This window comes from Cornus florida, unplaced genomic scaffold (genome assembly GCF_030987335.1).
Source record: "Cornus florida cultivar Cherokee Brave unplaced genomic scaffold, ASM3098733v1 CherokeeBrave_3.0.0_Hap2_Chr01, whole genome shotgun sequence".
Lineage (NCBI taxonomy): Eukaryota > Viridiplantae > Streptophyta > Magnoliopsida > Cornales > Cornaceae > Cornus > Cornus florida.
In genome coordinates this window covers 95,176,516-95,200,864 of record NW_026775571.1, presented here as the reverse complement: position 1 = coordinate 95,200,864, position 24,349 = coordinate 95,176,516, and the positions used below count along the sequence as shown (strand labels likewise).

Sequence of the window (24,349 nt, the reverse complement as noted above, 5' to 3'; positions counted from 1 at the left end):
TTCTCTGGAAAATTTTCAGATTATTGTAATATTTTTCAGAGGTTGTTTAGGATTTTAGGTTACAGTATATATATATATACACACATACGTGGGTTTGAGAAATTTCCAGTTCGTCTCTGGTCTTTGGTGCGCCTACAATGGTGTATGACCTAGTGCAGTGCGGCATATAGTAAGTGTGTATGCGCGTGGTTCTGGGCCTTTGATGCGGCTGATGGTAGAGGGATGGATTCGGTGCATTGCAGTGTACACAAAAGTGTGCACATGTTCATCTGGACCTTAGATTAGGTCTACTCAACTTAGAAATTATCCGGTGCGGCGCAACCTAGTAAAACTTAGAGTACCAGCCAACCAAAAGACGCCATGTCATCCAGAGGAGTCATCAGGCGAGTGTGCAGCGCGTGAGAGCACGTGAGGGCGTGTGATGACATGTGGAAGCTTGGGGCGGCGCGTGGAGGCGCGTGCAGTGGGTCTAGGTGCATGTGGCGGCACGTGGGAGTGCGTACGGGGGTGTTTGAGGTCCCTGGAAGTTCCTGTGTGGTCCCGTGAATTCCCAAAATTTATTTTAAGCTGTTAAGGTTGAAAGCAACAATTAGAGGATGTGTTCGTGGTATTTTGAGAGGCATAGAGTATGTCTACGGTATTTAATGGGCGTTAATTTATTAAATTAATAATTGGGTATGGAAAGATGTATGTATATATGTACTGACATACGTATATATATATATATATATATATATATATATATATAATTTTAATAATAAGGGATTTTTGTAGAAGAGGTTTATACATATATTTATAATAAATAATATATGTGTAGATGTATATATTGTTTAAGATAATTTGGTTGGTATATCTTAATAGGCTGGTTGTTACATTAAATGGTATGCTTATAATATGCATGGAAGGCTTAGGTATGATTTGGCTTATGGTTAAATTAGTTTTAAATTTTGGTATATGGTTGAATTGTAGGCATGGATGAATTGCCAAAGGCTTAAATAGATAACCTTATTATTTATGAATAAATTTCATAAACGGAAAGTATGGATGAATTGTTATTTAAAAGTATAAATAAATATACTTAAGGAAGTATGGTTGAATTGTTAATATATAAATAGATATATTTATAATGGCATGGTTAAATTGCCATTTCATAATTAAATTATTATGTTTTAAATTATTAAAATTTCATCTGTGATTATTGTATGTATAGGTTGGATTAGAACTAGAATAATATAGTACTTACAGGTTAGTGCATTATTTTATAAATATTAATAGAATAATGTTGGTGTGACATGGATGATTTGTCAAGGCCTAGATATTAGCTGTGTGATTTAAATAACTAAAAATCACTATTGGGTTTTGGATTTAATGCATACTTCCTTTAATTGTAATTTATTGCTTAAATGATTAAATTATTGTCTATGATGGAATTAAGGAATTGATATGTTTCTTTTAAAAGAAACATATGTTGGCAGATTAGTTTAGGTATGATTAGTAATTTATCATTGGTTAATGGTTTTGGCAATTTAATGAACCTATTAACAGATAGGATTGTTGTATTATATATATAAGTATTTATATATATTCGTAGTATCGTATATTAAAGTTAAAGCTTCATTAGGGATGATTTTGGTAGAGATTATCTGTTTATTAGTTTTCAAAGACTTGATAGAGAACGCTAGCTCGTAGGGTTTAATCCGCGATTTATTTTTTATATTAGTAGAAGTTCAAGTCTCGAGGTTAAGATCCAGAGCTATAGGACTTATCCATTCTTTCGGTTTATTTAAAAGTAGGATATTATTATTATTTCATTTGATATTAATATTTATTTCTGAAATTCTGGATAGTAACTTTTGATTAAGGGGTCCTTGAATTACGGAATTTTCGAGTTGTAACCATTTGGGAGTTATTAATAGATTTACTATTTATTAGTTTTCTTCAGCGTTTTATTTTATTTTTTATTTCATTTTGTAATCTGTGCTTATTTAAATACTTTAATTGTTTTGATATCCTTTAAGTTTTTGTACGGATTTGATCAACCCGTGTTCCAAAATTAGAGGGTATCACAGTTGATATCAGAGCACTCCAGGTTCAAGTGTCCCTAGGGTGTCTTTTGTTGTGTGAATTTCGCGTTATGTACTCTTTTATTTAGAGCTTAAGTTTGGATTCATTGTATTTCTTTAAGGTCCGTTTAAATCGTACTGATGTCTGTCTTTCTGTGTAAACAGCATGGTTAACGCTAGAGGAGGACATAACATGTAAAGAAACAGATAGCAGAGGAGAATGGCACATAAGCAGCAATATCTCCTACGGCTTCAGCAAATGGAGGAAGAGCAGTAAATGCCTGGGTTTCCAGATGATGATGGTCAGTTGCATGTAGAACAGGAAGAAGTTTAGTAGATTCAGGATCAGGGAAGAGGTCCAGAATATCCTCTTCATATCAACGACCTCATTACTTGGGCTATAGAAGCAGGGGTAACACGTGCACTTCAGAATCAACCACAGGTTCAACAGGTACCTATACCAGCACCAGTGGTAGAGATAGATCCTTGGGAGAAGGTTAGGAGTTCTTTCACAAAAGGGAGCCCACCTGAATTCTCAGGCTCCACCGATGCGAAAGTAACTCACCAGTGGAAGAAGGACATCGACGACATCTTCGCATGGTTCAGTGCACGGAGGTTTAGAAGAAGATGCTTGCTACCTTCAAGCTTGTTGGGGATGCACTCCAGTGGTGGGAGTCAGTTACTTCCGTAGAGGAAAGGACTTCATTAACCTATACTCAGTTCAGTGCTCACTTCGATGAGAAGTATTTTCCTTATGCGATCAAAACCATTATGAAGACGGAGTTCCTTAACTTAGTGCAGGGGAACATGTCCGTAACTAAGTATGAGCAGTAGTTTACAAGTTTATCACTTTTTGCTCCTGAGGAGGTGGATACAGAGGAGAAGAAACGTACTAGTTTTGTCAAGGGATTGATGTGATATATTATTCAATCTATTACAGATAATCCAACCTACACTACTTATGCTCAAGTGGTGGATGTAACTTTGCAGCTTTATCAGCTGAATGAGGATTTCAGACAGATTAGGGGTGAGAAGCGAAGTGGCAGAGACTCTACTAATCAGTCAGCTGAGCAAGTGAATAATAACGGGAACCGACAGAATGACAAGGGCAAATTCCAAGGCCAGCAGCCTTGGAAGAAACACAAGGGTAATTCAGAAGTTCAGAGAGATGGAGTTTCCACTCAGCAGAATGGAGCACCTTAGACTGGACAGGGACAATTATAGGGTAATCACCAGGAGGGCAGTCAAATATATTTAGGGGTCATTGCTATAAGTGTGGAAAGTATGGGCATTCAACGAACGATGTCCTGGGTTGGTTCAGAAACAGCATCGGCAACAAGGACAGTGGTAACCGTTACCTACTCGACAGATTCCATATGTGCAGGTTTAGACATTTCCAGCCTTGCCAGCACCACCGCCACCGCAGGGGCAGCCTATACAGCAATTGCATCAGGGCATGGTGTACAATGCCACACCTTGTAATGCATGGGCACCTCAGAAGAATTGAGGGTATGTTTTCTATTTGAGATAGACGTAGACATGACTTATTAGATACAAGTGCATTATGTTCATTAGTATCTGGATTGTTTTGATTTAGGATGGTGATATATATATATATATTGTGAGCACATTACTATAGATATTTGCATATTGGATATCTAAAATGGTAAACATTTTGATAGGGTAAAATGAAAATTTGGGATAAATAAACAGGGTTCATTTCATGGATTCGAGAATTCCGAGGATGGAATTCCTTTTGTTAGGGGGAAGAATGTAATACCCCGATATTTTAAAGGATTAATTAATTAGAATTAATTACTATTATTTATTTTTTTTAAATGATTTGTTTGATTAAATCGTGATTGATTTCTTTTATTTTATTTTTAAATGATTTGTTTTATTTAAATAAGTGTGTAGATTAATTGTCTTGTTTTAATTAAATTATATTTTTGTAATTATATTTGTTGAATTGATATGGTATTTGATTTGTGGAATGTTAGGAGTAAATTATTTATTTGATTTGTGTGTACTTAAATTTGTGTGATTTATTGTGAATTATTTGTATTTAATAGGTTTAATTTAATTATTTTAATTATTTAAGTTAATTGGTTTGGGTTTAAAAGGAGTGGGACCAATGGATGGGGTCTTGGGTTTGAATGAAGCCTTGTTGGGTTAATTAATAAAGGCCCATTGACATAAAGATATTTAAAATAATTATCTTTCTATAATTATAATGATCGTCAGCTCCTCTCGGAGGAAGAGTGATAGTTAACCAAGAAGAACAGAATATTGATAGTGGTCAGAATGATCAGTGGGATACTTGGAATATACCCAAGGTTCCCATTAGGGATATTTACAAATCTTCGACTTTCAATCTCAAAATACGATACTCCATCAAAACTGTTGAACAAACTATTTCTCTCAAAAACCCTTTTGAAGTTATCCAACTTTTGCAAAAAAGAGCCATAGTTGAACACAAAAAGAAGTACAAATTCCTACATATAGGGCTTGTCCAAGTTGCAGTTAAACCTCTTACATCAAAAGGACTTAACACTGCTATCATGCTTACCCTAAGGGATTGTAGGCATCTCGATTTTGAAACCTCTCTGTTAGGAGTTTGCCAAACTAGTCTTTTTGATGGCCCACAATACTTTAATTGTTTTCCAAATTATTCAGTAGCTCTTGATGATCCAACAATCCTCCATACTTTAACCCTCAATGTTTCAAGTAGTGGTTACAAAATGATGGATGGAGCCATACCCTTCAATGTTGTCTATAGAATCCACTACAAAGTCTATACAACCCAAGTCAGCCCCCATGCTCTTCGTGAGTCTCCCAAAGGAGTAACCCTTCTTCTTCATGCTAGTGGCAAAAATTCACAAACATATGTTCCGAGGACCATCACTTGGAATGAAGTCACCTTCCCGACAGAGTGGACTCTCGAGCATGCAGCTCCTCCTTTAAAGATCGAGCATAAAAGGTTGGAACAAATATCTCAATAAGCTGATGGCACGGTAAAGGTTAGATTTAACTCCAACAGGCCCAATAGACTTACTATCCAAGAAATAGAAAGTTCTAGATCTTCTTTCTCTCATGCTACTCCCTCAAACTATTCAAAAGCCCCTTCCCGAAAATCATTTTCAGGAATGCCTACAAGGTATCCAAACCTCGTTGGTGTCAAAAACAAAGAAGTTGCTAACCCGATTTACCAGGACAATGTTAGCATACAGACTGAGGAAGAAGACATCCATCCTCTTCGCAGCACTCCTTTACCTACACAAATTAGTTCTCAAAACAAAGGTCTGCAAAACCCTCCCCTAAATGAAGATCATCATGATTCCCCTCCATCCCCAAATGCTTCTCAATTTGAAGATCTCGATCATCAGGTTCATCAACTCTACATGATAGAAAAGGTTTATGAGACTGATAAAAACTTTTTACGCAAAGATTTCTACTCTACGACCAATGATTCGAAAAGACAATGGTATTTCCAAACCTTTTCAGCTCAAAAAACCATCCTTATTAGAGAAACGTGGTATGCTTTCTGCATACAACACAAGTTCTCAGCCCCTTTCTTCACATGGTTTGAAAAATATTGTCTCGACAACAATATTGATTTTCCTTTCTCCACAATCAAATCCTTAAATGTTACAACCAAATCCACCATTACCTGGCAAACATCACGAGGTGAGGCTCTTGAAGCCATCCATCCCCCAGCCGACGTAATCGAATTCAAGACAAAGGCGTCAGGAACAGTCACACTTACTGCTTCTCCTTTCAAGACAAAGGCAGGCGCCAATGACAATACCACATCCACGACCCGTGATGTCCGAAGCATCATGGAACAAAATAACTACACAAACCAACACCTCCAGACACTTGGCGATCAGCTTTCTCGTGTAGAAACCTTACTTTAGAAAGAACAAATTATCCCCATTCAATCTGACAATGCTCCCCCTTTCATACCCCATGAAATCCCCTAACACTTGTCTAAATAACTATCAAAACGTAATGCCATTGAAGAAGCACAAGATAGGATTAAGTGTATCGAATCCCTTATGACCTCCATAACTACGATTCCCGATATGCCAGACAGACCTCTTAGAGCCATCAATACTCTTGACCAAGAAATTGGTACTGATACTGAAATTGATGAAATTACTGAGGTCTTCCAGAACCAACACGTCAATACCTTAGAACCAACTTGTTCCCAAAATTATTATCCCAGGCCAACTTTCCCTGACCTCCAGATCGAAGAACGAGGCCAGTTTTCCAAGCTGCTTATCATGGTGGTACCATTTATGAATGGAACATAGATGGCAAAACTGAGTATCACATTCTCAATACACTTCAAGAAATGACAATGGTCAGCACTGCTTACAAAACCAAGAATAACTCTTCTGATCATGCTATAGCACAACTCCTTGTAGGAGGATTCACAGGCCAACTCAAAGGATGGTGGGACAACATCCTCACTCCAGATAAACGACAAGCCATTCTTAACTCTGTCAAAACAACTCCTGAAGGAACAATTATCAAAACAGAAGAAGGTGCAGATATAGAAGGTGCAGATATAGAATATGCAGTTGCTACTCTCATTTTCTCTATCGCCAAACAATTCCTCGGTGACCTCTCAATTGTTAGAGACAAGACCTCAGAAATTCTAGCCAACCTTCGATGTCGTAAACTTCAAGATTTCAGATTGTACATGGATGTCTTCCTCTCAAAGGTCCTCACCAGGACTGATTGTAACCAAGCCTTTTGGAAAGAAAAGTTCATTGCTGGACTCCCCAGTCTTTTTGCTGAGAGAATTCGCAAGCATTTCAGATCAAAACACAATGGCCATATTCCTTATGACTCCCTCACCTATGGTGACATCATTAGTACTATCACAGCTGAAGGAATTGCTCTCTGCACCGATTTCAAACTCCAACAACAAATCAAGCATGAGAATGCCACTGGCCGAAAAGAATTAAGAACTTTCTGCCAACAATTCGGCTTCGAAAACCTAACCCCTCCTTCCAAACGAAAAAGTCACACCCGCTACCGCAAGCCTTTTCCCAAGAGATACGAAAACAGGTCACGGTATAACAAGGGTAAACCCTCATTTGCAGATAAATATCTCTCCTCTGAGAAAAATAGACAGAAAAATGCCCCTCCTCCAAAACATTTTCAAAAGAAACCTGCCACCTCAAAAGCAGATATAAAATGCTTCAAGTGTGGCAAGATGGGTCACTACAAACGCGATTGTAGAGCCAAACAGAAGATCAATGAGCTCGATCTCCCTGAAACTGTCAGGAGCCAACTGATGCAAATTCTTTTAAACTCTTCTGATGACGAATCCGAACATGATATCAATGGTATTCAAGAAGATGACTATCATGCTGATACAGATTATGATTCTGATTCTTCCAACCCATCTTTGGATGACCAACGTATCAAAACCAAATGCATCTGTATGATTACTAAAGATCAAGAGTTCATGTTGGAACTCATTGACAAAATAGAAGATCTTGATCAACGCAAGGAATGCTTGATTAAATTCACCAACAGCATTGGCCAAAGAAATGACAAAACTCCCGTTGTTATACCAAATACTTACAACCTTACTGATATCTTTGAAAGATTTGGTACACAACCCCAGATGCCGATTACGATTCAAGATCTCCATAAAGAAATCAAACAAACCAAGCAAGAGATTTCACTCCTAAAGTAAGAGGGCAAGGTTTTGAAAGATTCTACTGCTCATGATATTCTTACCCTCAGAAGCCATATCCTTCTTCAACAATCCCAGATAGATGCCTTACTACCTAAGTCCTCTGCAAAACTTGAACAACAAGTTTCTGAAAATCCCACCAAGGACAATGAAACTTACATCCACCTTCTAACCCAGATAACATTCTAGAAATGGCTTGTTAATCTAAAAATTGTCATCAACAAAGACTATACCATTCATACAGTGGCTCTCATTGACTCCGGTGCTGATCTCAATTGTATCAATGAAGGACTTGTCCCTACGAAATATTTTGAGAAAACCAAAGAACAGCTTCAAGGTGCTAATGGTTCACGACTCACTGTTCAGTACAAGTTAACCAAAGCCCATGTTTGTAATCAGGGCCTTTGTATTAAAACACCTTTCATCCTTGTCAAAGACCTTAATACCCCTATTATTTTGGGAACTCCATTTATTTCTCTTCTTTACCTATTCAAAGTTGATAGCCAAGGCATTTCAACAAGTCTAGTTGGACAAGAAATTTGCTTTCCTTTTGCTCATCCTATAGACACCAAGGATCTCAATACCATTAAGGATTCCTATGTTACTCAAGTCCCTGCTGTCAACAGAATTGAAAGCAAAACAAAACATTTAGACTTTCTCAAATAAGAACTAATCTTTAAACAGATTGATGAACGACTCAGTCAAAAAAGTCTCCAAGACTCTATTCAAAGGTTCAGATTAAGACTTGAAAGTCAGGTTTGCTCTGATACCATAAACACCCAGGATGAATAACTGATAATGAACTATGAGAGAAACAGGATATTGAAAAGGTTAAATAATCAATGAAATAATACAATGAAATAATATATATATATATGGAAATATGCAAGTTAACAACAGAACATGAATAACTTTGAAGAACTTTGATTAAAATATGGAACTTACAACTTTGATCTTTGAATACAACACTTTTGTTCTGTGCTGAGCTCCTTGGATGAAGTAGAACTAAAAACTTAAACTTAAAAATTACAATTTGAACTGAGAACTTTTGAAACGGAAACTAAAATTTAAACTTGAAAATGAGCCTGCCTCCAATGTCTAGAGGAGCTGTTATTTATAGGGCCTCGAAGGAGCCTTGGGGAGCTTTGGATTCCTTGGAGATAAGGATGCAGCAGGAGGCCATGTGCTGAGCCTGAAAGGCTGATTTGAGGTGATGTCTTTCGAATGATGCTGGAAGCCATGTGCAAAGCCTGAAAGGCTGAATTGAGGTGATGGCCACTGACTTGCCTTGGATTCCTTTTTTGAAAAGCTTGTCTGTCATGAACACCGAAAGGTGCTAAAAGCCTGAAAATGGAGAACTGTTGAATAAAATTTTAAACTGTAGTTTTTAACTCTTTTTTTTTTTTTTTTTTTTTTGTCGCTATACAGCGGCATTGAATGACCGAGGTCAGAAGCTTTTTGAAATGAAATAATGATTTTTGAGAATATTGTTTACTGGAGCTGTTGGGTAAAAATACCAAAACAGTCATCTTCATTGGGTTGGGCCAGATCTGTTTGGGAACCATGGAAAGAACCTGAGCCTTCACTTCTGTTGGAGCCCAATTTTGAGAAGGCTATGGGATTGACTTGGGCTAGAGCTTCCATGAGGAAGGCTTCATACTCATCTTGGGATTTTGCTGAAGAAAGTTTAACTTGGGCCTGGCTTTTGGATAGGAGGAAAGCCGAAGACTCTCCTAAGCCAGAACATGATATTGCAGGGTGCTTTGAGAACCATTCAGAAATTGCTTCTGGAGTAACATCTTTGATAGAGAATTGGTTCCACCATTTGACTTTGAAAATCCTTCCTAGAAGAGGAAGATTAGAAAGGGTTTTGAGGATTTGGAATTGCCATAGAACTATCCATGACAATGCGAAATTTGTAAAAAATAAGAATGATTTGGGAAATTCGGAAAGCTCAGGAGGAGCATGGAATTTTTCATTGAAAATTGAAAATCCCTTGGACACCGTTTCAAGGATGATTTCTTGGTAGGGACCAAACAAATGCCACCAGTCAATGAACCATCTGGGGACATTTAGATTGAAATTCTTTTGGAAAAGGATAAGCCAGGAATGGCTATAATCCTGATTTTGGAAATAAAAGGTATTGTACCAAGTATCTTGATAGTCCCAGTAATTGAAAGTTTGAGGGTTGCGAGGCTGAGAAAATTGCCTCGGAGCATTGATGTTTTTACCCCAGGCTGCTGGAGTAAGGACTTTTTGAATGGTACATGTGGTGTGAGAAATGAAAGACTCATCACCTGGTTTTGAATGAGTTCGAATTTTGATGGAATCAGTGTCCACTAAAATAAACTCATAAAAATTTTGTGTTTTCCGAAAATCTGATGTTGGATAATGAAAACCTTTGACAAAATGATTTTGAGAAAGTAAAACTGGGTTTTGGTTAAAAAGCTCTTTTTCAACCACACAAATGGTTGATGTATTTGGTTTTTGAAAATAATGAGATTTTTTGAGAGTGGGGTTGTTGACCACCACTTGCTGTGAAACAGATCTTGAGGAAATTTGTTTATCTGATGCTGAAGAAATTGCAGCATAAGTTTTTTGAAGGGGAGGAAAAACTGGTTGTTGGGATTGTAAGTATGCTTGGATGGGGTCATACTGGATTGGGGACATGTCTATGACATGTTGGGGAATTGTGGTTAGGGCTGAAAACTGGTTTATAATTAATGGAGGTGGACTAGCACATATAACTTCTTCATCTTCCTCGACTTTATCATACCAGGTTTTTTTAGAAGGGTTCTGAGAAGAGGATGATTGAGCATATGCATCTTTTGTTTTGTGGGGTTTTGTGCTCGCAACTGAGGCTCCTCTACCTGTCTTGGGAGGCATAGTAACCACCCCTAAGCTCCTGCTTTTCCCTGCAAAAATTCCCTGGTGAGAAAATCAGGAAGAGAATTGTTTTCGCCTTTTATATATTCAATATCAAAGTCAAATACAGAAAGAATAGCTTGCCATCTGGCGAAAATTTGTTTTGAGGCTATGTTATGAACATCTTTCTTTAAAACAGTTTTTGCAGATTGGCTATGTTACGAACCAAAATTTTTTGATTTAGTAAGTCACTTTGAAATTTTGAAATGCATAAAACTATAGATAAAATTTCCTTTTTGACTGTAGAGTAATTTTGTTGTGCTTGGTTCCATGTGCCAGAGGCGAACTGAACTAGTTGTTCCTTGTCACCTGTTTTTTGTTTTAGGATACCTCCATATCCTAATTCAGATGCATCAGTTTCCACAATTTTGAAGGCTTCTGGATCAGCAATAGATAGGCAAGGAAGGTTTTTTGCTTTGCTTTTAAGGATTCTGACTGTTTTTGTATGCTCATCGGACCATGGGGGAGGGGACTTTTTTAATCTTTGGCGTAGTGGAGCACAAAGAAGGGAAAGATCCTTAAAAAACTCAGAGAGATAATTTAGGCACCCTAAAAATCTTTGAAGCTGGGTTTTTTCTTTAATTTCATCAGGGAATTTATCAGCAAATTGGATGGATCTGTTGATTGGGATGACAGTTCCTTGGTGGATCTAGAAACCTAAAAACCTAATCTTGGTCTGAAACAAAGTTAACTTTGATAAAGAAAGGACTAATCCATTATGCTTGATGGTTTGAGCAAAGACATTGAGATGTTTCCAATGAGCATCTATAGAAGAAGAAAATATTAGTATATCCTCAATATAAACAATTGAAAAATTCGTAAGATGAATAAAAATATCATTCATAATTTTTTGGAATTCTGAAGGAGCATTTTTTAATCCGAAAGGCATCACATTCCATTCGTAATGGCCAAAAGGAACCGTGAAAGCTGTTTTGTATCTATTCTTTTCAGCAATTTGGATTTGCCAAAATCCTGACTTGAGATTAAACTTTGAAAAAATGGTTGCATGAACGAGACGTTGGATTAGGTCCTTTTTATTGGGTAGGGGATACCTGATCCATTGAAGAACTTCATTGAGGGGCTTGTAATTGACAACTAATCTGGGAACACCTCTTTCTATTTCAGCATTCTTTTGGACATAGAAAGCGACACAGCTCCATGGGGAACGGCTTTTTCGGATGAGGGATTTGTTTAATAATTCATGTACTTCCTTCATACAGTAATTAAGAAGTTCTTGACTCATTTGGCTAGGACTGGCTTTGGTAGGGATATCCTTTTCATTGAAAGATTTTTCATAAGGTAATTTAACAATGTGTTGTCTTCTGTGCCAAAAGGCGTTTGGGAGATCAGAGCACACCTGACTTTCAAGTCTTAATCTGAACCTTTGAATAGAGTCTTGGAGACTTTTTTTACTGAGTCGTTCATCAATCTGTTTGAAGATTAGTTCTTGTTTGAGAAAGTCTAAATGCTTTGTTTTGCTTTCAATTCTGTTGACAGCAGGGACTTGAGTAACACAGGAATCCTTAATGGTATTGAGATCCTTGGTATCTATAGGATGAGCAAAAGGAAAGCAAATTTCTTGTCCAACTAGACTTGTTGAAATGCCTTGGCTATCAACTTTGAACGGGTAAAGAAGAGAAATAAATAGAGTTCCCAAAATAACAGGGGTATTGAGGTCTTTGACAAGGATGAAAGGTGTTTTAATACAAAGGCCCTGATTACAAACATGGGCTTTGGTTAACTTGTACTGAACAGTGAGTCGTGAACCATTAGCACCTTGAAGCCGTTCTTTGGTTTTCTCAAAGTATTTCGTAGGGACAAGTCCTTCATTGATACAATTGAGATCAGCACCGGAGTCAATGAGAGCCACTGTATGAATGGTATAGTCTTTGTTGATGACAATTTTTAGATTAACACGCCATTTCAGGAATGTTATCTAGGTTAGAAGGTTGATGTAAGTTTCATTGTCCTTGGTGGGATTTTCAGAAACTTGTTGTTCAAGTTTTGCAGAGGACTTAGGTAGTAAGGTAACTATCTGGGATTGTTGAAGAAGGATTTGGCTTCTGAGGGTAAGAATATCATGAGCAGTAGAATTTTTCAAAACCTTGCCTTCTTGCTTTAGGAGTGAAATCTCTTGCTTGGTTTGTTTAATTTCTTTATGGAGATCTTGAATCGTAATCGGCATCTGGGGTTGTGTACCAAATCTTTCAAAGATATCAGTAAGGTTGTAAGTATTTGGTATAACAACGAGAGTTTTGTCATTTCTTTGGCCAATGCTGCTGGTGAATTTAATCAAGCATTCCTTGCGTTGATCAAGATCTTCTATTTTGTCAATGAGTTCCAACATGAACTCTTGATCTTTAGTAATCATACAGATACATTTGGTTTTGATAGGTTGGTCATCCAAAGATGGGTTGGAAAAATCAGAATCATAATCTGTATCAGCATGATAGTCATCTTCTTGAATACCATTGATATCATGTTCGGATTCGTCATCAGAAGAGTTTAAAAGAATTTACATCAGTTGGCTCCTGACGGTTTCAGGGAGATCGAGCTCATTGATCTTCTGTTTGGCTCTACAATCGCGTTTGTAGTGACCCATCTTGCCACACTTGAAACAATTTATATCTGCTTTTGAGGTGGCAAGTTTCTTTTGAAAATGTTTTGGAGGAGGGGTATTTTTCTATCTATTTTTCTCAGAGGAGAGATATTTATCTGCAAATAAGGGTTTGCCCTTGTTATACCGTGACCTGTTTTCGTATCTCTTGGGAAAAGGCTTGCGGTAGCGGGTGTGACTTTTTCGTTTGGAAGGAGGGGTTAGGTTTTCGAAGCCGAATTGTTAGTAGAAAGTTCCTAATTCTTTTCGGTTAGTGGCATTCTCATGCTTGATTTGCTGTTAGAGTTTGAAATCGGTGCAGAGAGCAATTCCTTCAGTTATGATGGTACTAATGATGTCACCATAGGTGAGGGAGTCATAAGGAATATGGCCATTGTGTTTTGATCTGAAATGCTTGCGAATTCTCTCAGCAAAAAGATTGGGGAGTCCAGCAATGAACTTTTCTTTCCAAAAGGCTTGGTTACAATCAGTCCTGGTGAGGACCTTTGAGAAGAAGACATCCTTGTACCATCTGAAATCCTGAAGTTTACGACATCGAAGGTTGGCTAGAATTTCTGAGGTCTTGTCTCTAACAATTGAGAGGTCACCGAGGAATTGTTTGGCGATAGAGAAAATGAGAGTAGCAACTGCATCTTCTATATCTGCACCTTCTTCTGTTTTAATAATTGTTCCTTCAGGAGTTGTTTTGACAGAGTTAAGAATGGCTTGTCGTTTATCTGGAGTGAGGATGTTGTCCCACCATCCTTTGAGTTGGCCTGTGAATCCTCCTACAAGGAGTTGTGCTATAGTATGATCAGAAGAGTCATTCTTGGTTTTGTAAGCAGTGCTGACTATTGTCATTTCTTGAAGTGTATTAAGAATGTGATACTCAGTTTTGCCATCTATGTTCCATTCATCAATGGTACCACCATGATAAGCAACTTGGGAAAACTGGCCTCGTTCTTCGATCTGGAGGTCAGGGAAAGTTGGCCTGGGATAATAATTTCGGGAAGAAGTTGGTTCTAAGGTATTGACGTGTTGGTTCTGGAAGACCTCAGTAATTTCATCAATTTCAGTATCAGTACCAATTTCTTGGTCAAGAGTATTGATGGCTCTAAGAGGTTTGTCTTGCGTATCGGGAATCGTAGTTGTGGAGGTCATAAGGGATTCGATACGCTTAATCCTGTCATGTGCTTCTTCAATGGCACTACGTTTTGATAGTTGTTTGGACAAGTGTAAGGGGATTTCATGGGGTATGAAAGGGGGAGCATTATCAGATTGAATGGGGATAATTTGTTCTTTCTGAAGCAAGGTTTCTACACGAGAAAGCTGATCGCCAAGTGTCTGGAGGTGTTGGTTTGTGTAGTTATTTTGTTCCATGATGCTTCGGACATCATGGGTCGTGGATGTGGTATTGTCATTGGCGCCTGCCTTTGTCTTGAAAGGAGAAGCAGTAAGTGTGACTATTCCTGACGCCTTTGTCTTGAATTCGATTGCCTCGGCTGGGGGATGGATGGCTTCAAGAGCCTCACCTCGTGATGTTGGCCAGGTAATGGTGGATTTGGTTGTGACATTTAAGGATTTGATTGTGGAGAAAGAAAAATCAATATTGTTGCCGAGATAATATTTTTCAAACCATGTGAAGAAAGGGGCTAAGAACTTGTGTTGTATGCAGAAAGCATACCACGTTTCTCTAATAAGGATGGTTTTTTGAGCTGAAAAGGTTTGGAAATACCATTGTCTTTTCCCGAATCATTGGTCGCAGAGTAGAAATCTTTGCGTAAAAAGTCTTTATCAATCTCATAAACCTTTTCTATCATGTAGAGCTGATGAACCTGATGATCGGGATCTTCAAATTGAGAATCATTTGGAGATGGAAGGGAATCATGATGATCTTCATTTAGGGGAGGGTTTTGCAGACCTTTGTTTTGAGAACTAATTTGTGTAGGTAAAGGAGTGCTGCGAAGAGGATGGATGTCTTCTTCCTCAGTCTGTATGCTAACATTGTCCTGGTAAACCGGGTTAGCAACTTCTTTGTTTTTGACACCAACGAGGTTTGGATACCTTGTAGGCATTCCTGAAAATGATTTTCGGGAAGGGGCTTTTGAATAGTTTGAGGGAGTAGCATGAGAGAAAGAGGATCTAGAACTTTCTATTTCTTGGATAGTAAGTCTATTGGACCTGTTGGAGTTAAATCTAACATTTACCGTACCATCAGTTTATTGAGATATTTGTTCCAACCTTTTATGCTCGATCTTTAAAGGAGGAGCTGCATGCTCGAGAGTCCACTCTGTCGGGAAGGTGACTTCATTCCAAGTGATGGTCCTCGGAACATAAGTTTGTGAATTTTCGCCACCAGCATGAAGAAGAAGGGTTACTCCTTTGGGAGACTCACGAAGAGCATGGGGGCTGACTTGGGTTGTATAGACTTTGTAGTGGATTCTATAGACAACATTGAAGGGTATGGCTCCATCCATCATTTTGTAACCACTACTTGAAACATTGAGGGTTAAAGTATGGAGGATTGTTGGATCATCAAGAGCTACTGAATAATTTGGAAAACAATTAAAGTATTGTGGGCCATCAAAAAGACTAGTTTGGCAAACTCCTAATAGAGAGGTTTCAAAATCGAGATGCCTACAATCCCTTAGGGTAAGCATGATAACAGTGTTAAGTCCTCTTGATGTAAGAAGTTTAACTGCAACTTGGACAAGCCCTATATGTAGGAATTTGTACTTCTTTTTGTGTTCAACTATGGCTCTTTTTTACAAAAGTTGGATAACTTCAAAAGGGTTTTTGAGAGAAATAGTTTGTTCAACAGTTTTGATGGAGTATCCTATTTTGAGATTGAAAGTCGAAGATTTGTAAATATCCCTAATGGGAACCTTGGGTATATTCCAAGTATCCCACTGATCATTCTGACCACTATCAATATGTTGTTCTTCTTAGTTAACTATCACTCTTCCTCCAAGAGGAGCTGACAATGTCGAAGACATGTTACGGTTGAAAAAACTCACTGAACCTTTCCTAAATGACCGTCCATCCGACCAACCCAAAGCGGCACACCTAGCCTAAACGGGATCCAGGTCCGGAAACAGAAATGGAGAAAGGTTAAATGGGCTTAATCACCACCAGATGGCCCTGATACCATAAACACCCAGGATGAATAACTGATAATGAAATATGAGAGAAACAGGATATTGAAAAGGTTAAATAATCAATGAAATAATACAATGAAATAATATATATATATATATATATATATGAAAATATGCAAGTTAACAACAGAACATGAATTACTTTGAAAAAACGGTTGCATAAACGAGACGTTGGATTAGGTCCTTTTTATTGGGCAGGGGATACCTGATCCATTGAAGAACTTCATTGAGGGGCTTGTAATTGATAACTAATCTGGGAACGCCTCTTTCTATTTCAACATTCTTTTGGACATAGAAAGCGGCACAGCTCCATGGGGAACGGCTTTTTCGAATGAGGGATTTGTTTAATAATTCCTGTACTTCCTTCATACAGTAATTAAAAAATTCTTAACTCATTTGGCTAAGACGGGCTTTGGTAGGGATATCCTTTTCATTGAAAGATTTTTCATAAGGTAATTCAACAATGTGTTGTCTTCTGTGCCAAAAGGCGTTTGGGAGATCAGAGCAAACCTGACTTTTAAGTCTTAATCTGAACCTTTGAATAGAGTCTTGGAGACTTTTTTGACTGAGTCGTTGATCAATCTGTTTGAAGATTAGTTCTTGTTTGAGAAAGTCTAAATGCTTTGTTTTGCTTTCAATTCTGTTGACAGCAGGGACTTGAGTAACATAGGAATCCTTAATGGTATTGAGATCCTTGTTGTCTATAGGATGAGCAAAAGGAAAGCAAATTTCTTGTCCAACTAGACTTGTTGAAATGCCTTGGCTATCAACTTTGAACGGGTAAAGAAGAGAAATAAATGGAGTTCCCAAAATAACAGGGGTATTGAGGTCTTTGACCAAGATGAAAGGTGTTTTAATACAAAGGCCCTGATTACAAACATGGGCTTTGGTTAACTTGTACTGAACAGTGAGTCATGAACCATTAGCACCTTGAAGCCGTTCTTTGGTTTTCTCAAAGTATTTCGTAGGGACAAGTCCTTCATTGATACAATTGAGATCAGCACCGGAGTCAATGAGAGCCACTGTATGAATGGTATAGTCTTTGTTGATGACAATTTTTAGATTAACATGCCATTTCTGGAATGTTATCTGGGTTAGAAGGTTGATGTAAGTTTCATTGTCCTTGGTGGGATTTTCAGAAACTTGTTGTTCAAGTTTTGCAGAAGACTTAGGTAGTAAGGCATCTATCTGGGATTGTTGAAGAAGGATTTGGCTTCTGAGGGTAAGAATATCATGAGCAGTAGAATCTTTCAAAACCTTGCCCTCTTGCTTGGTTTGTTTGATTTCTTTATGGAGATCTTAAATCATATAATTATATGTATATAAATATAATTAATTAATAATCATTATGGAAGGATATATATATTTATTGATATATATATAGGTATATCTATGATTTATTTAACTAATGATTTTTATGGAAGGAATATATATAAACTATATAATATACATGTGTATATATATATTTAATATTTAAAGACTATTATATTTATTATTTTATTTGGTAGTCATAATTGGAAAATGATTTGGATTTTTAATGTGCATAAATATACGCAAAAGACTATAGGATTAAGGGTTTTTCCACGTTAGAAAATAAGAGAGTTAGAGAGAGAAGAAGAAGGGCTGACGAAGAGGAGGCCGGATCAGAGAAAGAGGAGACCAGATTGGGAAAAGACAGGCGAGTTTTTTCCTACTTCTCCTCTTAAAACTCATAAGCTTATCACCTTGATTATCAAAGTTATAGTTTATTTTTATTTTGTTGATTAAAATAATTTATTAATCGGTGTACATGAGCATGTTTATTCTTTGAAAAATTTAAGATTTAAACATGTGAATAGATGTATTTATTGTTAGGATAATTTAATTTTTGTACGTGAGGTTATCTTAGTTAATTTTTTTTTTAAAGTTTGATCTAAATATGTTCAAGAGGATTAATTTTATTAAAAGGATGTTTAGATTATTTTATAAATTAATCTTGACCCAAAAATATTAACTTTAAGTACTTGGGTTCTCTGGAAAATTTTCAGATTATTGTAATATTTTTCAGAGGTTGTTTAGGATTTTAGGTTACAGTTTATATATATATATACACATACGTGGGTTTGAGAAATTTCCAGTTCGTCTCTGGTCTTTGGTGCACCTACAATGGCGTATGATCTAGTGCAGTGCGACATATAGTAAGTGTGTATGTGCGTGGTTCTGGGCCTTTGATGCGGCTGATGGTAGAGGGATGGATTCGGTGCATTGTGGTGCACACAAAAGTGTGCACATGTTCATCTGGACCTTAGATTAGGTCTAGTCAACTTAGAAATTATCCGGTGCGGCGCAACCCAGCAAAACTTAGAGTACCAACCAACCAGAAGATGCCACGTCATCCAGAGGAGTCATCAGGCGAGTGTGCAACACGTGAGAGTGCGTAAGGGCGCGTGATGACATGTGGAAGCTTGGGGTGGCACGTGGAGGTGCGTGCAATGGGTCTAGGTGCATGTGGCGGCACGTGGGAGCGCGTGCGGGGGTGTTTGAGGTCCCTTGAAGTTCCTGTGTGGTCCCGTGAATTCTCAAAATTTATTTTAAACTGTTCAGGTTGAAAGCAACAATTAAAGGCTGTGTTCGTGGTGTTTTGAGAGGCATAGAGTATGTTTACGGTATTTAATGGGTGTTAATTTATTAAATTAATAATTGGGGATGGAAGGATGTATGTATATATGTATTGATATACGTGTGTGTGTGTGTGTGTGTGTATATATATATATATATATATTATTTCCATAATAATGAATTTTTGTAGAAGGGGTTTATACATGTATTTATAATAAATTATATATGTGTAGATGTATATACTATTTAAGATAATTTGGTTGGTATATCTTAATAGGCTGGTTATTACATTAAATAGTATGCTTATAATATGCATGGAAGGCTTAGGTATGATTTGGCTTATGGTTAAATTAGTTTTAAAATTTAGTATATGGTTGAATTGTAGTCATGGATGAATTGCCAAAGGCTTAAATAGATAACCTTATTATTTATGAATAAATTTCATCAACGGAAGGCATAGATGAATTGTTATTTAAAAGTATAAATAAATATACTTAAAGAAGCATGATTGAATTGTTGATATATAAATAGATATATTTATAATGGCATGGTTGAATTGCCATTTCATAATTAAATTATTATGTTTTAGATGATTAAAATTTCATCTGTGATTATTGTATGTATAGGTTAGATTAGGACTAGAATAATCTAGTATTTACAGGTTAGTACATTATTTTATATATATTAATAGAATAATGTTGGTGTGACATGGATGATTTGTCATGGCCTAGATATTAGTTGTGTGATTTAAATAACTAAAAATCACTATTGGGTTTTGGATTTAATGCATACTTCCTTTAATTGTAATTTATAGCTTAAATAATTAAATTATTGTCTAGGGTGAAATTAAGGAATTAATGTGTTTCTTTTAAAAGAAACATATGTTGGCAGATTAGTTTAGGTATGATTAGTAATTAATCATTGGTTAATGGTTTTGGTAATTTAATGAACCTATTAACAGATAGGATTGTTGTATTATATATATAAGTATTTATATATATTCGTAGCATATATTAAAGTTAAAGCTTTATTAGGAATGGTTTTGGTAGAGATGATCTGTTTATTAGTTTTCAGAGGCTTGATAAAGAGAGCTTGCTCGTAGGGTTTAATCCACGATTTGTTTTTTAGGTTAGTAGAAGTTCAAGTCTCGAGATTAAGGATCCGCAGCTGCAGGACTTATCCATTCTTTCGGTTTATTTAAAAGTAGGATATTATTATTATTTCATTTGATATTAATATTTATTTCTGAAATTCTGGATATTAACTTTTGGTTAAGAGGTCCTTAAGTTACGGGATTCCCGGGTTGTAACCATTTGGGAGTTATTAATGGATTTACTATTTATTAGTTTTCTTCAGCGTTTTATTTTATTCTTTATTTCATTTTGTAATCTGTGCTTGTTTAAATACTTTAATTGTTTTGATATCCCTTAAGTTTGTGCACAAATTTGATCAACCCGTGTTCCGAAACTATGGGGTTTCACACATTTTGCTTAATTAAATGCAAAGAAATATCTGTATGAGTTATATCATGCTATGTATAGATTTATTTGATGTGATATTATAACTGTAGCATCATTTTTGAATTGTATACATTATATGAAGCAGTATGGGATGGTGACATATCAGGGACGGGTTAACTAAAAACGTTAAGTCCTACCTATTCATGTATAAGTGAATGAATTAACTAAAATGTTAAGTCTTACTTATATTCATGTCAGGTCAATGATACAGTTGAATGACATTGCCGGATATTTATTTTATGTTTGGATATGACAGATTATATATATATATAGTTATATGTCATGATATGAGCTTGAGTATCAGGATCATGGTTATGGTGCGTATATCGTCAGGGATGTGTACTAGATATAGTATAGTTGTATGCCCTGGTAGATCTAGGTATTCATGCCCACTATATGTGCGTTTTGAGTGTTACCTAATATTCAGGTTGAGACAACCCTATTGTCTAGTGAGGTTCCTTTAGTGTGTATCTATATATATATGGACTACTTAACTATTGCATGAGTTGACTATGATGTATTTGTTCTTTACATCTCTGTTAGATGTAGTAGAAAGAACTTGTTTGTGTGCCTGACCCACTATTTATGTTTCAGGTCTATGTAGATTTGATTGTGCAGAGTAGAGACCAGTCATTCTCATTCTTCCGGATTATTTATATAGGATTTTACTTTATGTTTCAGTATTCAGTTATAGACAATTGTTACTGTTGTTTCTATCAATTTGGGATTTTTCTAGGGGTCCACACAGTATGGATTCCCGAGTTGTATTTTGGAGGATTAGATGTATCAGAAGATTTTTATTATCTAATGAAAATATATTCTGAAGTTTTTAAATATTGGATTATCATTTTATTTTTCTTTTCAGCATTTTATTTTTCTTATTTATCCTTTTGTATTATGTATTCGTTTATTGCCCATTTGTTTTTGATATCTCCGAGTGTTCGGACGTGGGCCTAGCTAACCCGCATTCGGAAATCCAGAGGTATCACATATGACAATTGGGTTATTTTCTATAAAATATAGATACTTCTCTTAAAATGGATACAGGTCGGGACACGTGTCGGACAAGGCTAACACGACAATGATACGTTTCAGACACTATTAATATACTGTAGTACCCATATATATATATATTCTTTGTATTGGTGCTTCCTAATTTATTTTGAAACATATGTTTGGGCCTGAATTAATGGATTATGTTGGAGGAAATTCAAAGAATGTTGTTACCGTAGCTAGAATGAGTTAATGGCAATCTTTAAACATATAAGAGCTGCAAAACGGGAACATGAACCAAATACCGAAAAGGGTCTCTCTAGGATTAAACAAGATCTCAAAATTGATTTTACCAAATTTCAAACTCACAATCCAAAATTCGAACTCAGCATCAGGATTTTGATTCTGAAATCCAAAAATCGAAGTCACAATGTTCACATACACATACAGAGAGGTTTGACATGACTTTGAAAGTAAACACTACCACATTGTGAAAAATAAAAGTAATGTAAATCATTAATTACTTCATTTTTGTGGGTTTTTTTTTCTCTCTCTTTTGACAAACAAAATCATCAAGAATCTATCGTTGAGAATAAAGTGATGGTTATATGAAACAGAACTTATGAATGTTCAAGAATGAACTAAGAACAATTTTGAATCTACCAAGTTAAAGAGAAAATGGTAGAGGATTCAAATCTATTTAGACTTCTAACAAAAAAAAAAAAAAAAAAAAAAGAAGCAAATATTTCGCCTTCTTCCAATAAGATGGAGAAGAAACATGATTTTGAGGCCTAAATGACTGATTTTGGTCGAAAAGCACCATGAGCCACTAGCTAAAGCTTAACGAGTTTTACTTATGGTCGAGTCATAATCCGAGAATGAGTCTGATCCTTGAGTCGAAACAATGTTATTGAGCCTCAAAATGGTCTATAAAACTATCTTACATCATGATTTTTCTCGTAATCAAGAAACTGAGAGCCTGAGAAGACATTTTATTTTTCTAACTGTGTACGAAAAGATTATTACATGGTCCGGAATCATGTGGTCTCAGCCAATCACATGCTAACACACAAATGTGTCACCTTTATTATTATTATTATTATTATTATTATCTAAAATATGATTCTAACATATTTTAACAAATTCTCTCTTTGAAACTTGAATTTCCAGGCCAAGTCAGCTCCTTCTCCGTATGAATCCAACTATTACACCAAAGATTCATACTCCTTGCATTGCATAAACACATTTGATGAACACGTTGAAAGCGAATTCACATTCAGTAGCGTTCACAGATAGGAGTTATGGAGTTGTGGATTCAAATCGAGGGTTAATCTATTTTGTTCAACACTAATTATTTCATATATTAGTAAAAAATAATTATATGGAACCCAGAGGCGGAGCCAAGGGGGGGCTAGGGGTGGCCATGGCCCCCTTTAATTTTTGGGGATTTTTTTTTATAGTAAAAGTAAAAATAAAAATAAAAATAATATAGTATGTATGGTATAAAATCTATATTTGGCCCCCTTAAAGGCAAAAAAAATGTTTTTTCTTTAATTAGCATTTAACAAAATATAATTTATATATAATCTAAAGGAAAGTGATTTAATTAACGACTATAGAATCCCGATAAAAACAAACTCATATAAAAATTTAAGGAAAAAGCTTGCCTTAGGCCATAAATGTAGGCATCTCCTTCTTATGCTGATATAGACCAACAATAATATGACATGTGTCCAAAAAAAAATTTAAAAATTAAACTCGAATCATGCGGATCTTTTCGCAAATCATCCAAAAGAAAAGAGGATTTTTTATTTTTTTATTTGTTTTAAGAAAAATGATAGGTCTTCCGACGTTAATTGTCGACTCTTCCAATGAATACAACGTGGTTTGATCCCATTGGAACTCTTAAAAAAATTCCCGTAAACATCTCTTTCTTTTCGACTCATTCCCAATCACGTTATATTTGGAGGAATAGTCAACAATTCAAGTCAGAAGATCTATCACTTCACTTGTTTGAGATTTTCTCTCACACGCCTGTGAGTCTGGATAGAGCTCTCTCTCTCTGTCATGATTCCTTCTCTTCCGACCAAATTGCCATTGATAACCACCATCTCCCTAATTCTTAAACCCTAATATCATCATCTCTTCTGCCAACCGACCTCCACTGCTTGCTGTTCTCCTCCATTCTCAAACCCTAATACTTTAATTGCAAACTTTAGAGTTTAGAGATTATTTAAGACAGACGGGTATAGATATAGATGTCAATCAGCAACGAGAGAATTAATCCTTCGTGTTGAGGTCGTTACCTAATTCAAATAGAAAGCAATCCCAAGAATCAAAGATGCACACCACTATAGCGTACGAAACTAGAGTACCTGTGCATGGATGGCTACAATCAAATGCTGATTCCGCTTTGAAGGCAAGGCCTATTGGAATTTGGAGCCACATTCATTGCCTCTGTTGCAATCCTATCTCTAGAATGACACAAGATGACAACTATTCATCTGAAGACGAATTAACTTCTTTAAAATTTCTATAAAATCAGTTGGGGGTTGATTTACCAATTATATATATTTTTTTGGGACTATTTGTTAATTTCTTATGTAACGGATTGCAATATGAATGGTTTTCTTTCTATATTAACATTTGGGTGATCTAATGTTTTGGTATATAAATTTCCCTGGAATGGAATTCATTTGTGGATTATTTACCAGATTAAAGCTACAATTTGGTTGTTGATGAATTTTTATGTTCAATTTTTTATCTTTGAACTCAAGTAT

At 36.2% G+C, this 24,349-nt stretch overlaps 1 long non-coding RNA gene across 1 annotated transcript in view; it reads left to right on the top strand.

Moving 5' to 3' along the window:
- Positions 1 to 21,602, top strand: part of LOC132307410 (uncharacterized) — a 28,349-nt gene extending 6,747 nt beyond the window's left edge. Inside the window, exons 3-4 of the long non-coding RNA XR_009482223.1 lie at positions 2,229 to 3,572; positions 21,171 to 21,602. This is a non-coding gene — a long non-coding RNA (uncharacterized LOC132307410). The remainder of the gene's footprint in view (positions 1 to 2,228; positions 3,573 to 21,170) is intronic.
- Positions 21,603 to 24,349: the final 2,747 nt, after the last annotated feature.